Source organism: Perissodus microlepis, chromosome 20, assembly GCF_051167445.1.
Source record: "Perissodus microlepis isolate ML-2025 ecotype Zambia chromosome 20, ASM5116744v1, whole genome shotgun sequence".
Taxonomy (NCBI): Eukaryota; Metazoa; Chordata; class Actinopteri; order Cichliformes; family Cichlidae; genus Perissodus; species Perissodus microlepis.
Genome location: NC_140480.1, coordinates 7,670,586 through 7,684,039, shown reverse-complemented (window position 1 = coordinate 7,684,039; position 13,454 = coordinate 7,670,586).

Below are 13,454 nucleotides of genomic sequence, written 5' to 3'. Positions count from 1 at the left end.
GTTTCCACTTGCGAACACTTTGTCGTCTCATTGAGTAGATCATTTTTCAAACACAGAATAACAGGTGGTATAAACTAAACTAAATACATTCATTTCGAAATGACTTCCCTAAGCTACTTTGATATGCAGATGCTCAGAAATGAGATAGAAAATTACAAACAAGCTGAAAAACTTCAGCTTGAGGAAATCCAAGAAAAGAATTGTAGGATTTCAAGTCTTGAGGCATCTTTGAAAAAAGAGCAGGGACTGGTTGCAAAGATGAAAGACGAGTCCAAAGAAATGCAGGTGCTCAGAAATGAAATACAAAAGTACAAACAAGCTGAAAAGCTTCAGCTTGAGGAAATCGATGAAAAGAATTCTAAGATTTCAAGTCTTGAGGCATCTTTGAAAGAAGAACAGGAACTGGTTGCTAAGATGACAGAGGAATCCAAAGATGAAAAGATGGAAAAAATGGAAAATGTTTTGCTGGAAACCAAATCCCAGCTAAGGTCCGCAGAGTCACAGAATGTAGATCTCACAAACAAATATGAGGCAAAAATTCGGGCTCTTCGTAAGGCAATCAAACACCTTGAAAATAAGTGTGCCACTGAAAAAACGATGCGGGACAAGAAAGAAAAGGAGGTGGAATCTCTGGTTGTCCTTAAAATCCAAAATGAGCAGGAAAACCAAGAACTCAAGATGAAGCTAAGCAAGACGACTGAGGAAAAAAATGAAAATGTTAAAGAACTGCAGAAACAAAATGAGCAGCTTCAGACTGAGATTCAGAACAATGAGAAGTACATTCATCGTAATGACTTCCTTGAAAGAAGGATAGACGAGCTTCTTACACTACCTGGGGAGGTGTACTGCCGTCAACAGAAAGTTAAAAGTGTGGAAGAAGAAAAAGAGAAACTACAGGCTGAACTTAAAAAGTGTCAAAGACAAAATGAGGAGTATAAAGCGGGAAAGCGCTGGGCAATAGACGAGAAAAACAAACTGACAAAGAAAAATGATGAACTGAAAGTATGTCTTAGGGAGAAGGAATGTAACAACATAACGTTGAGGAAAGAGTTAAAAGCCAAAGTCCTGGAATCTGAAAGTCAGATAAAGGAGCTGGCAAGGCAACGTTTTACTATCGACCGCCTGGAAAAATGCCTTAAGGTTAAAACTAAGCAAATAATTAAATTTGAAAATGAGACGCAGGAATCTGGGAAGAAAATTTCATCCCAAGAAAATAACATAGCCCGTCTGAAAACTGCTCTTAGCAAAGCAGAAAACGATCTGGAACTGGAGATAAAGAGAAGTGAAAATCTTAGGTCTGATAAAGTGCTCCTTTCTGAGACAAAGTTCTGCATTGAGAACGAACTCTATACAGCTAGAGACACTATAAAGACACTTCAGAATAAAATCAAAGAAAAGGCTCAAGAACTCCAAGAGACAAACGTAGACCTTGCCAATGCTAAGACCAGCTATAATGCTGTAAAGACTGAGCTGGACATTATCAAACTGCAGCAGGCAGAACAAAAGAAAGAACACGAGAAACAGCTTAGCTCTGCAAATGACAACCTCTTCACAGTGAAGTCAAAGTTGACGCAAACTGTGGAGGACAAAGAAGAGGTTGAGAAAGCTCTGACAAAGTCCAAACACGCAGTATTTAAGCTTGAGCAAGTAATAGAAGAACTGGAAACTGACATTGGCATTCAACGACAAAAGAATGCAGTACAGACAAAAGAAAATGACGATCTGCTGCAACAGCTGAAGGGACTTTATGACACGCTCGGCCACACTGTGCAAGTCGAGAAAAAAGCCTCCCCAGAGCAGCAAAGAAAGGATGGGGATGAACAAATAGCCCGGAAAAAGGTGAGATTTGACCTGAGCAATACGGAATACTTTCCATCCAAAGACGACAATGAGCTGAAAGAACAACAGAAAGAAGTTAGAGACCTTAAGGGTAAAATGGGTAACAAGCTTACCACATATGACAGTAAGCTAAAAGCAGTGCATGGCCTGCTACCTCCTATTTCCACTAGGGCCCGGTCTAAAACTGTAGACAACTCAAAGAAGCAGTCTGAGTCTAGGAGCTCACTCAACCTCAAGTCCACTGTTACTCCCAAGGCAGAAGAAGAAATGTTTCATCCCCATCCACCTGTACTTATTTCCCAGTCAACTCTACGTAGAGTATACAATCCTGGTACAAAAATACTCAAGCGCCGGCCTTCAGCCAAACCCGAACAAATCTAAAAAATCCTCCTACCAGTTCTCACACTGACTCCAAAGAAATAATCAGCTTTTAAGCTGGTTAAAAAAGATCTATTTCTTTGTTTCCAAAGTCAAAATAAATCACAAAGAGACAATATTAGAAAAAAAATTTAATACCCGCCCATCCTGAGGGTATATTACATCCGTAACCCAGGAGAGGCTGTATTTGCTATAACATCATAAATGTAAGACAATAAGGACATCTCTGCATGTGTGAGGAAGTGACATGCATTTCATCTATGTCGCTTCATCACCCCCAACCGGTCGCGGTAGATGGCCGCCCCTCACTGAGCCTGGTTCTACTGAAGGTGTCTTCCTGTTAAAAGGGAGTTTTTCCTTCCCACTGTCGCCAAGTGCTTGCTCATAGGGGATCTTCGGATTGTTGGGTTTTCTCTGCGTTATTGTAGGGATGTTACCTTGCAATATTATATTATATATTATAATATAATATTGTAGGGATGTTACCTTGCAATATTATATTATATATTATAATATAATAAAGGTTTAAAATTGGCACAAATAAAATTGATGTGAACTGAGTTTTTCTTTTGATGTGTACAAGTGGTTGTATTTGAGTACTTTTGATCTGCTTTTATTCACTACTACGCACACACTGGCTTCAAAAATACAAAGTGATGGCAGTCCCCATGAAAAGGGAATTTTGGCTTCATTTTTGTACAGTGGCAGGAAGTGGAGTGAGGTTATTAAAATAGGCTTTTCTCAGCTATTTTTAAAGCTACATTTTAGTTAGTTTTTAGTTAGCGAACCTTTAGTTACTGTGGCCAAATACATATTTCATTTTTTAAAGTAAACACATTTTCAGTCATTCGCAGTCAGACATTGAGGAAAAGCACATGTTCGGTAGCTAATCCTTGTATTTACCCTGACAGTGAAGACATCGTGGACAGCGGAGAATCTCCCGGTGGTGGAGCAGACTGGGACAGAGTTCCACTGATGAAAAAGAGAGTCACGATGGATATTATAAAAATTAAATAAAAAAAGATTCACACCAAAAGATTTGTGATCTACACAATCCAAGCTGATCAACGATGAGCTCAGTATTTTCATTTAATATATTTTTCATCTGCTTGAATGTTTCCTGGTTCACACAGTGCTCAACCTGCTAGATTTTTGTTTGTTATTAATTTATTTTAAATGTCTAATCTTATCTTTGAATCAAACATTCATACATATATACACTATGTTCATTATAATAAGATACATATATACTGTCAGACACCACTCTGACATTCCATTCATGCTCAGCTGAATATTAAAATGGAAAAATATGTGTCATCTCTGCATACGCTATGATCATTATAGAATGACATGAAATATTAAAACTGAGCTTAATCTTCAACATAAGCAGTAGTCATATAAATTCATATACTCTTAAGCACAAATGGTGAAAGTTTTTCTGCAGAATAAGTACTTGTACCTTTTGTGATGTTCGCCAGTATTAGTTGTATCTGTATTGCGGTGTTCTGATAGTATGGCTTCTTATACTGAAGAAATGGGTCTAAATAAATAACTAAATAAATCCTCCAGCACTCGTTATTGTCACCTATTGCTAATGTTTTGACGCTGGTAGCCTCTCATACGCTGTAAGAATTTAATTCAACTGTTTATCACAGAAAAAGTGTGACTTGTAGGACACGTGAACCTAACACTAGCGGGCATAATGTTAGCTTAATAGTCAGCTCAACAGCTGTTGTTAGCTCCGGACAAGTGACTACAACAGCAGCGATGAGCCCCGATGAACGGATCCGGGGGCGGATGGGCTCGTACATAAATGGATCGATCCGGGCGGGATACGGTGGGAAACGACAGATACCTTAAACTTGAAGACAGGCCAAGTAGAAGGATCGCTAAAGTCTGCTAAAAAAAAAATCGCAATGCAAGCTGATCAAACTTGCAAAGACACAAATTCAAATGTAACCCATTCTGGAACAAAATGACATCATAATAGACTGTCCTTTGAATGTCACGACGTTCGGCGATAACGTCACTTGAACTCCTTTGAAGACAGTTCTGGGGGCGGAGTCAGATCCTATAAATATCCCCCAAGTACATACCTTGAACCCATAGATCGCTATAGTTCTGAAGTAAGTAGGGTTTCAGTTTCCACTTGCGAACACTTTGTCGTCTCATTGAGTAGATCATTTTTCAAACACAGAATAACAGGTCGTATAAACTAAACTAAATACATTCATTTCGAAATGACTTCCCTAAGCTACTTTGATATGCAGATGCTCAGAAATGAGATAGAAAATTACAAACAAGCTGAAAAACTTCAGCTTGAGGAAATCCAAGAAAAGAATTGTAGGATTTCAAGTCTTGAGGCATCTTTGAAAAAAGAGCAGGGACTGGTTGCAAAGATGAAAGACGAGTCCAAAGAAATGCAGGTGCTCAGAAATGAAATACAAAAGTACAAACAAGCTGAAAAGCTTCAGCTTGAGGAAATCGATGAAAAGAATTCTAAGATTTCAAGTCTTGAGGCATCTTTGAAAGAAGAACAGGAACTGGTTGCTAAGATGACAGAGGAATCCAAAGATGAAAAGATGGAAAAAATGGAAAATGTTTTGCTGGAAACCAAATCCCAGCTAAGGTCCGCAGAGTCACAGAATGTAGATCTCACAAACAAATATGAGGCAAAAATTCGGGCTCTTCGTAAGGCAATCAAACACCTTGAAAATAAGTGTGCCACTGAAAAAACGATGCGGGACAAGAAAGAAAAGGAGGTGGAATCTCTGGTTGTCCTTAAAATCCAAAATGAGCAGGAAAACCAAGAACTCAAGATGAAGCTAAGCAAGACGACTGAGGAAAAAAATGAAAATGTTAAAGAACTGCAGAAACAAAATGAGCAGCTTCAGACTGAGATTCAGAACAATGAGAAGTACATTCATCGTAATGACTTCCTTGAAAGAAGGATAGACGAGCTTCTTACACTACCTGGGGAGGTGTACTGCCGTCAACAGAAAGTTAAAAGTGTGGAAGAAGAAAAAGAGAAACTACAGGCTGAACTTAAAAAGTGTCAAAGACAAAATGAGGAGTATAAAGCGGGAAAGCGCTGGGCAATAGACGAGAAAAACAAACTGACAAAGAAAAATGATGAACTGAAAGTATGTCTTAGGGAGAAGGAATGTAACAACATAACGTTGAGGAAAGAGTTAAAAGCCAAAGTCCTGGAATCTGAAAGTCAGATAAAGGAGCTGGCAAGGCAACGTTTTACTATCGACCGCCTGGAAAAATGTCTTAAGGTTAAAACTAAGCAAATAATTAAATTTGAAAATGAGACGCAGGAATCTGGGAAGAAAATTTCATCCCAAGAAAATAACATAGCCCGTCTGAAAACTGCTCTTAGCAAAGCAGAAAACGATCTGGAACTGGAGATAAAGAGAAGTGAAAATCTTAGGTCTGATAAAGTGCTCCTTTCTGAGACAAAGTTCTGCATTGAGAACAAACTCTATACAGCTAGAGACACTATAAAGACACTTCAGAATAAAATCAAAGAAAAGGCTCAAGAACTCCAAGAGACAAACGTAGACCTTGCCAATGCTAAGACCAGCTATAATGCTGTAAAGACTGAGCTGGACATTATCAAACTGCAGCAGGCAGAACAAAAGAAAGAACACGAGAAACAGCTTAGCTCTGCAAATGACAACCTCTTCACAGTGAAGTCAAAGTTGACGCAAACTGTGGAGGACAAAGAAGAGGTTGAGAAAGCTCTGACAAAGTCCAAACACGCAGTATTTAAGCTTGAGCAAGTAATAGAAGAACTGGAAACTGACATTGGCATTCAACGACAAAAGAATGCAGTACAGACAAAAGAAAATGACGATCTGCTGCAACAGCTGAAGGGACTTTATGACACGCTCGGCCACACTGTGCAAGTCGAGAAAAAAGCCTCCCCAGAGCAGCAAAGAAAGGATGGGGATGAACAAATAGCCCGGAAAAAGGTGAGATTTGACCTGAGCAATACGGAATACTTTCCATCCAAAGACGACAATGAGCTGAAAGAACAACAGAAAGAAGTTAGAGACCTTAAGGGTAAAATGGGTAACAAGCTTACCACATATGACAGTAAGCTAAAAGCAGTGCATGGCCTGCTACCTCCTATTTCCACTAGGGCCCGGTCTAAAACTGTAGACAACTCAAAGAAGCAGTCTGAGTCTAGGAGCTCACTCAACCTCAAGTCCACTGTTACTCCCAAGGCAGAAGAAGAAATGTTTCATCCCCATCCACCTGTACTTATTTCCCAGTCAACTCTACGTAGAGTATACAATCCTGGTACAAAAATACTCAAGCGCCGGCCTTCAGCCAAACCCGAACAAATCTAAAAAATCCTCCTACCAGTTCTCACACTGACTCCAAAGAAATAATCAGCTTTTAAGCTGGTTAAAAAAGATCTATTTCTTTGTTTCCAAAGTCAAAATAAATCACAAAGAGACAATATTAGAAAAAAAATTTAATACCCGCCCATCCTGAGGGTATATTACATCCGTAACCCAGGAGAGGCTGTATTTGCTATAACATCATAAATGTAAGACAATAAGGACATCTCTGCATGTGTGAGGAAGTGACATGCATTTCATCTATGTCGCTTCATCACCCCCAACCGGTCGCGGTAGATGGCCGCCCCTCACTGAGCCTGGTTCTACTGAAGGTGTCTTCCTGTTAAAAGGGAGTTTTTCCTTCCCACTGTCGCCAAGTGCTTGCTCATAGGGGATCTTCGGATTGTTGGGTTTTCTCTGCGTTATTGTAGGGATGTTACCTTGCAATATTATATTATATATTATAATATAATATTGTAGGGATGTTACCTTGCAATATTATATTATATATTATAATATAATAAAGGTTTAAAATTGGCACAAATAAAATTGATGTGAACTGAGTTTTTCTTTTGATGTGTACAAGTGGTTGTATTTGAGTACTTTTGATCTGCTTTTATTCACTACTACGCACACACTGGCTTCAAAAATACAAAGTGATGGCAGTCCCCATGAAAAGGGAATTTTGGCTTCATTTTTGTACAGTGGCAGGAAGTGGAGTGAGGTTATTAAAATAGGCTTTTCTCAGCTATTTTTAAAGCTACATTTTAGTTAGTTTTTAGTTAGCGAACCTTTAGTTACTGTGGCCAAATACATATTTCATTTTTTAAAGTAAACACATTTTCAGTCATTCGCAGTCAGACATTGAGGAAAAGCACATGTTCGGTAGCTAATCCTTGTATTTACCCTGACAGTGAAGACATCGTGGACAGCGGAGAATCTCCCGGTGGTGGAGCAGACTGGGACAGAGTTCCACTGATGAAAAAGAGAGTCACGATGGATATTATAAAAATTAAATAAAAAAAGATTCACACCAAAAGATTTGTGATCTACACAATCCAAGCTGATCAACGATGAGCTCAGTATTTTCATTTAATATATTTTTCATCTGCTTGAATGTTTCCTGGTTCACACAGTGCTCAACCTGCTAGATTTTTGTTTGTTATTAATTTATTTTAAATGTCTAATCTTATCTTTGAATCAAACATTCATACATATATACACTATGTTCATTATAATAAGATACATATATACTGTCAGACACCACTCTGACATTCCATTCATGCTCAGCTGAATATTAAAATGGAAAAATATGTGTCATCTCTGCATACGCTATGATCATTATAGAATGACATGAAATATTAAAACTGAGCTTAATCTTCAACATAAGCAGTAGTCATATAAATTCATATACTCTTAAGCACAAATGGTGAAAGTTTTTCTGCAGAATAAGTACTTGTACCTTTTGTGATGTTCGCCAGTATTAGTTGTATCTGTATTGCGGTGTTCTGATAGTATGGCTTCTTATACTGAAGAAATGGGTCTAAATAAATAACTAAATAAATCCTCCAGCACTCGTTATTGTCACCTATTGCTAATGTTTTGACGCTGGTAGCCTCTCATACGCTGTAAGAATTTAATTCAACTGTTTATCACAGAAAAAGTGTGACTTGTAGGACACGTGAACCTAACACTAGCGGGCATAATGTTAGCTTAATAGTCAGCTCAACAGCTGTTGTTAGCTCCGGACAAGTGACTACAACAGCAGCGATGAGCCCCGATGAACGGATCCGGGGGCGGATGGGCTCGTACATAAATGGATCGATCCGGGCGGGATACGGTGGGAAACGACAGATACCTTAAACTTGAAGACAGGCCAAGTAGAAGGATCGCTAAAGTCTGCTAAAAAAAAAATCGCAATGCAAGCTGATCAAACTTGCAAAGACACAAATTCAAATGTAACCCATTCTGGAACAAAATGACATCATAATAGACTGTCCTTTGAATGTCACGACGTTCGGCGATAACGTCACTTGAACTCCTTTGAAGACAGTTCTGGGGGCGGAGTCAGATCCTATAAATATCCCCCAAGTACATACCTTGAACCCATAGATCGCTATAGTTCTGAAGTAAGTAGGGTTTCAGTTTCCACTTGCGAACACTTTGTCGTCTCATTGAGTAGATCATTTTTCAAACACAGAATAACAGGTCGTATAAACTAAACTAAATACATTCATTTCGAAATGACTTCCCTAAGCTACTTTGATATGCAGATGCTCAGAAATGAGATAGAAAATTACAAACAAGCTGAAAAACTTCAGCTTGAGGAAATCCAAGAAAAGAATTGTAGGATTTCAAGTCTTGAGGCATCTTTGAAAAAAGAGCAGGGACTGGTTGCAAAGATGAAAGACGAGTCCAAAGAAATGCAGGTGCTCAGAAATGAAATACAAAAGTACAAACAAGCTGAAAAGCTTCAGCTTGAGGAAATCGATGAAAAGAATTCTAAGATTTCAAGTCTTGAGGCATCTTTGAAAGAAGAACAGGAACTGGTTGCTAAGATGACAGAGGAATCCAAAGATGAAAAGATGGAAAAAATGGAAAATGTTTTGCTGGAAACCAAATCCCAGCTAAGGTCCGCAGAGTCACAGAATGTAGATCTCACAAACAAATATGAGGCAAAAATTCGGGCTCTTCGTAAGGCAATCAAACACCTTGAAAATAAGTGTGCCACTGAAAAAACGATGCGGGACAAGAAAGAAAAGGAGGTGGAATCTCTGGTTGTCCTTAAAATCCAAAATGAGCAGGAAAACCAAGAACTCAAGATGAAGCTAAGCAAGACGACTGAGGAAAAAAATGAAAATGTTAAAGAACTGCAGAAACAAAATGAGCAGCTTCAGACTGAGATTCAGAACAATGAGAAGTACATTCATCGTAATGACTTCCTTGAAAGAAGGATAGACGAGCTTCTTACACTACCTGGGGAGGTGTACTGCCGTCAACAGAAAGTTAAAAGTGTGGAAGAAGAAAAAGAGAAACTACAGGCTGAACTTAAAAAGTGTCAAAGACAAAATGAGGAGTATAAAGCGGGAAAGCGCTGGGCAATAGACGAGAAAAACAAACTGACAAAGAAAAATGATGAACTGAAAGTATGTCTTAGGGAGAAGGAATGTAACAACATAACGTTGAGGAAAGAGTTAAAAGCCAAAGTCCTGGAATCTGAAAGTCAGATAAAGGAGCTGGCAAGGCAACGTTTTACTATCGACCGCCTGGAAAAATGCCTTAAGGTTAAAACTAAGCAAATAATTAAATTTGAAAATGAGACGCAGGAATCTGGGAAGAAAATTTCATCCCAAGAAAATAACATAGCCCGTCTGAAAACTGCTCTTAGCAAAGCAGAAAACGATCTGGAACTGGAGATAAAGAGAAGTGAAAATCTTAGGTCTGATAAAGTGCTCCTTTCTGAGACAAAGTTCTGCATTGAGAACGAACTCTATACAGCTAGAGACACTATAAAGACACTTCAGAATAAAATCAAAGAAAAGGCTCAAGAACTCCAAGAGACAAACGTAGACCTTGCCAATGCTAAGACCAGCTATAATGCTGTAAAGACTGAGCTGGACATTATCAAACTGCAGCAGGCAGAACAAAAGAAAGAACACGAGAAACAGCTTAGCTCTGCAAATGACAACCTCTTCACAGTGAAGTCAAAGTTGACGCAAACTGTGGAGGACAAAGAAGAGGTTGAGAAAGCTCTGACAAAGTCCAAACACGCAGTATTTAAGCTTGAGCAAGTAATAGAAGAACTGGAAACTGACATTGGCATTCAACGACAAAAGAATGCAGTACAGACAAAAGAAAATGACGATCTGCTGCAACAGCTGAAGGGACTTTATGACACGCTCGGCCACACTGTGCAAGTCGAGAAAAAAGCCTCCCCAGAGCAGCAAAGAAAGGATGGGGATGAACAAATAGCCCGGAAAAAGGTGAGATTTGACCTGAGCAATACGGAATACTTTCCATCCAAAGACGACAATGAGCTGAAAGAACAACAGAAAGAAGTTAGAGACCTTAAGGGTAAAATGGGTAACAAGCTTACCACATATGACAGTAAGCTAAAAGCAGTGCATGGCCTGCTACCTCCTATTTCCACTAGGGCCCGGTCTAAAACTGTAGACAACTCAAAGAAGCAGTCTGAGTCTAGGAGCTCACTCAACCTCAAGTCCACTGTTACTCCCAAGGCAGAAGAAGAAATGTTTCATCCCCATCCACCTGTACTTATTTCCCAGTCAACTCTACGTAGAGTATACAATCCTGGTACAAAAATACTCAAGCGCCGGCCTTCAGCCAAACCCGAACAAATCTAAAAAATCCTCCTACCAGTTCTCACACTGACTCCAAAGAAATAATCAGCTTTTAAGCTGGTTAAAAAAGATCTATTTCTTTGTTTCCAAAGTCAAAATAAATCACAAAGAGACAATATTAGAAAAAAAATTTAATACCCGCCCATCCTGAGGGTATATTACATCCGTAACCCAGGAGAGGCTGTATTTGCTATAACATCATAAATGTAAGACAATAAGGACATCTCTGCATGTGTGAGGAAGTGACATGCATTTCATCTATGTCGCTTCATCACCCCCAACCGGTCGCGGTAGATGGCCGCCCCTCACTGAGCCTGGTTCTACTGAAGGTGTCTTCCTGTTAAAAGGGAGTTTTTCCTTCCCACTGTCGCCAAGTGCTTGCTCATAGGGGATCTTCGGATTGTTGGGTTTTCTCTGCGTTATTGTAGGGATGTTACCTTGCAATATTATATTATATATTATAATATAATATTGTAGGGATGTTACCTTGCAATATTATATTATATATTATAATATAATAAAGGTTTAAAATTGGCACAAATAAAATTGATGTGAACTGAGTTTTTCTTTTGATGTGTACAAGTGGTTGTATTTGAGTACTTTTGATCTGCTTTTATTCACTACTACGCACACACTGGCTTCAAAAATACAAAGTGATGGCAGTCCCCATGAAAAGGGAATTTTGGCTTCATTTTTGTACAGTGGCAGGAAGTGGAGTGAGGTTATTAAAATAGGCTTTTCTCAGCTATTTTTAAAGCTACATTTTAGTTAGTTTTTAGTTAGCGAACCTTTAGTTACTGTGGCCAAATACATATTTCATTTTTTAAAGTAAACACATTTTCAGTCATTCGCAGTCAGACATTGAGGAAAAGCACATGTTCGGTAGCTAATCCTTGTATTTACCCTGACAGTGAAGACATCGTGGACAGCGGAGAATCTCCCGGTGGTGGAGCAGACTGGGACAGAGTTCCACTGATGAAAAAGAGAGTCACGATGGATATTATAAAAATTAAATAAAAAAAGATTCACACCAAAAGATTTGTGATCTACACAATCCAAGCTGATCAACGATGAGCTCAGTATTTTCATTTAATATATTTTTCATCTGCTTGAATGTTTCCTGGTTCACACAGTGCTCAACCTGCTAGATTTTTGTTTGTTATTAATTTATTTTAAATGTCTAATCTTATCTTTGAATCAAACATTCATACATATATACACTATGTTCATTATAATAAGATACATATATACTGTCAGACACCACTCTGACATTCCATTCATGCTCAGCTGAATATTAAAATGGAAAAATATGTGTCATCTCTGCATACGCTATGATCATTATAGAATGACATGAAATATTAAAACTGAGCTTAATCTTCAACATAAGCAGTAGTCATATAAATTCATATACTCTTAAGCACAAATGGTGAAAGTTTTTCTGCAGAATAAGTACTTGTACCTTTTGTGATGTTCGCCAGTATTAGTTGTATCTGTATTGCGGTGTTCTGATAGTATGGCTTCTTATACTGAAGAAATGGGTCTAAATAAATAACTAAATAAATCCTCCAGCACTCGTTATTGTCACCTATTGCTAATGTTTTGACGCTGGTAGCCTCTCATACGCTGTAAGAATTTAATTCAACTGTTTATCACAGAAAAAGTGTGACTTGTAGGACACGTGAACCTAACACTAGCGGGCATAATGTTAGCTTAATAGTCAGCTCAACAGCTGTTGTTAGCTCCGGACAAGTGACTACAACAGCAGCGATGAGCCCCGATGAACGGATCCGGGGGCGGATGGGCTCGTACATAAATGGATCGATCCGGGCGGGATACGGTGGGAAACGACAGATACCTTAAACTTGAAGACAGGCCAAGTAGAAGGATCGCTAAAGTCTGCTAAAAAAAAAATCGCAATGCAAGCTGATCAAACTTGCAAAGACACAAATTCAAATGTAACCCATTCTGGAACAAAATGACATCATAATAGACTGTCCTTTGAATGTCACGACGTTCGGCGATAACGTCACTTGAACTCCTTTGAAGACAGTTCTGGGGGCGGAGTCAGATCCTATAAATATCCCCCAAGTACATACCTTGAACCCATAGATCGCTATAGTTCTGAAGTAAGTAGGGTTTCAGTTTCCACTTGCGAACACTTTGTCGTCTCATTGAGTAGATCATTTTTCAAACACAGAATAACAGGTCGTATAAACTAAACTAAATACATTCATTTCGAAATGACTTCCCTAAGCTACTTTGATATGCAGATGCTCAGAAATGAGATAGAAAATTACAAACAAGCTGAAAAACTTCAGCTTGAGGAAATCCAAGAAAAGAATTGTAGGATTTCAAGTCTTGAGGCATCTTTGAAAAAAGAGCAGGGACTGGTTGCAAAGATGAAAGACGAGTCCAAAGAAATGCAGGTGCTCAGAAATGAAATACAAAAGTACAAACAAGCTGAAAAGCTTCAGCTTGAGGAAATCGATGAAAAGAATTCTAAGATTTCAAGTCTTGAGGC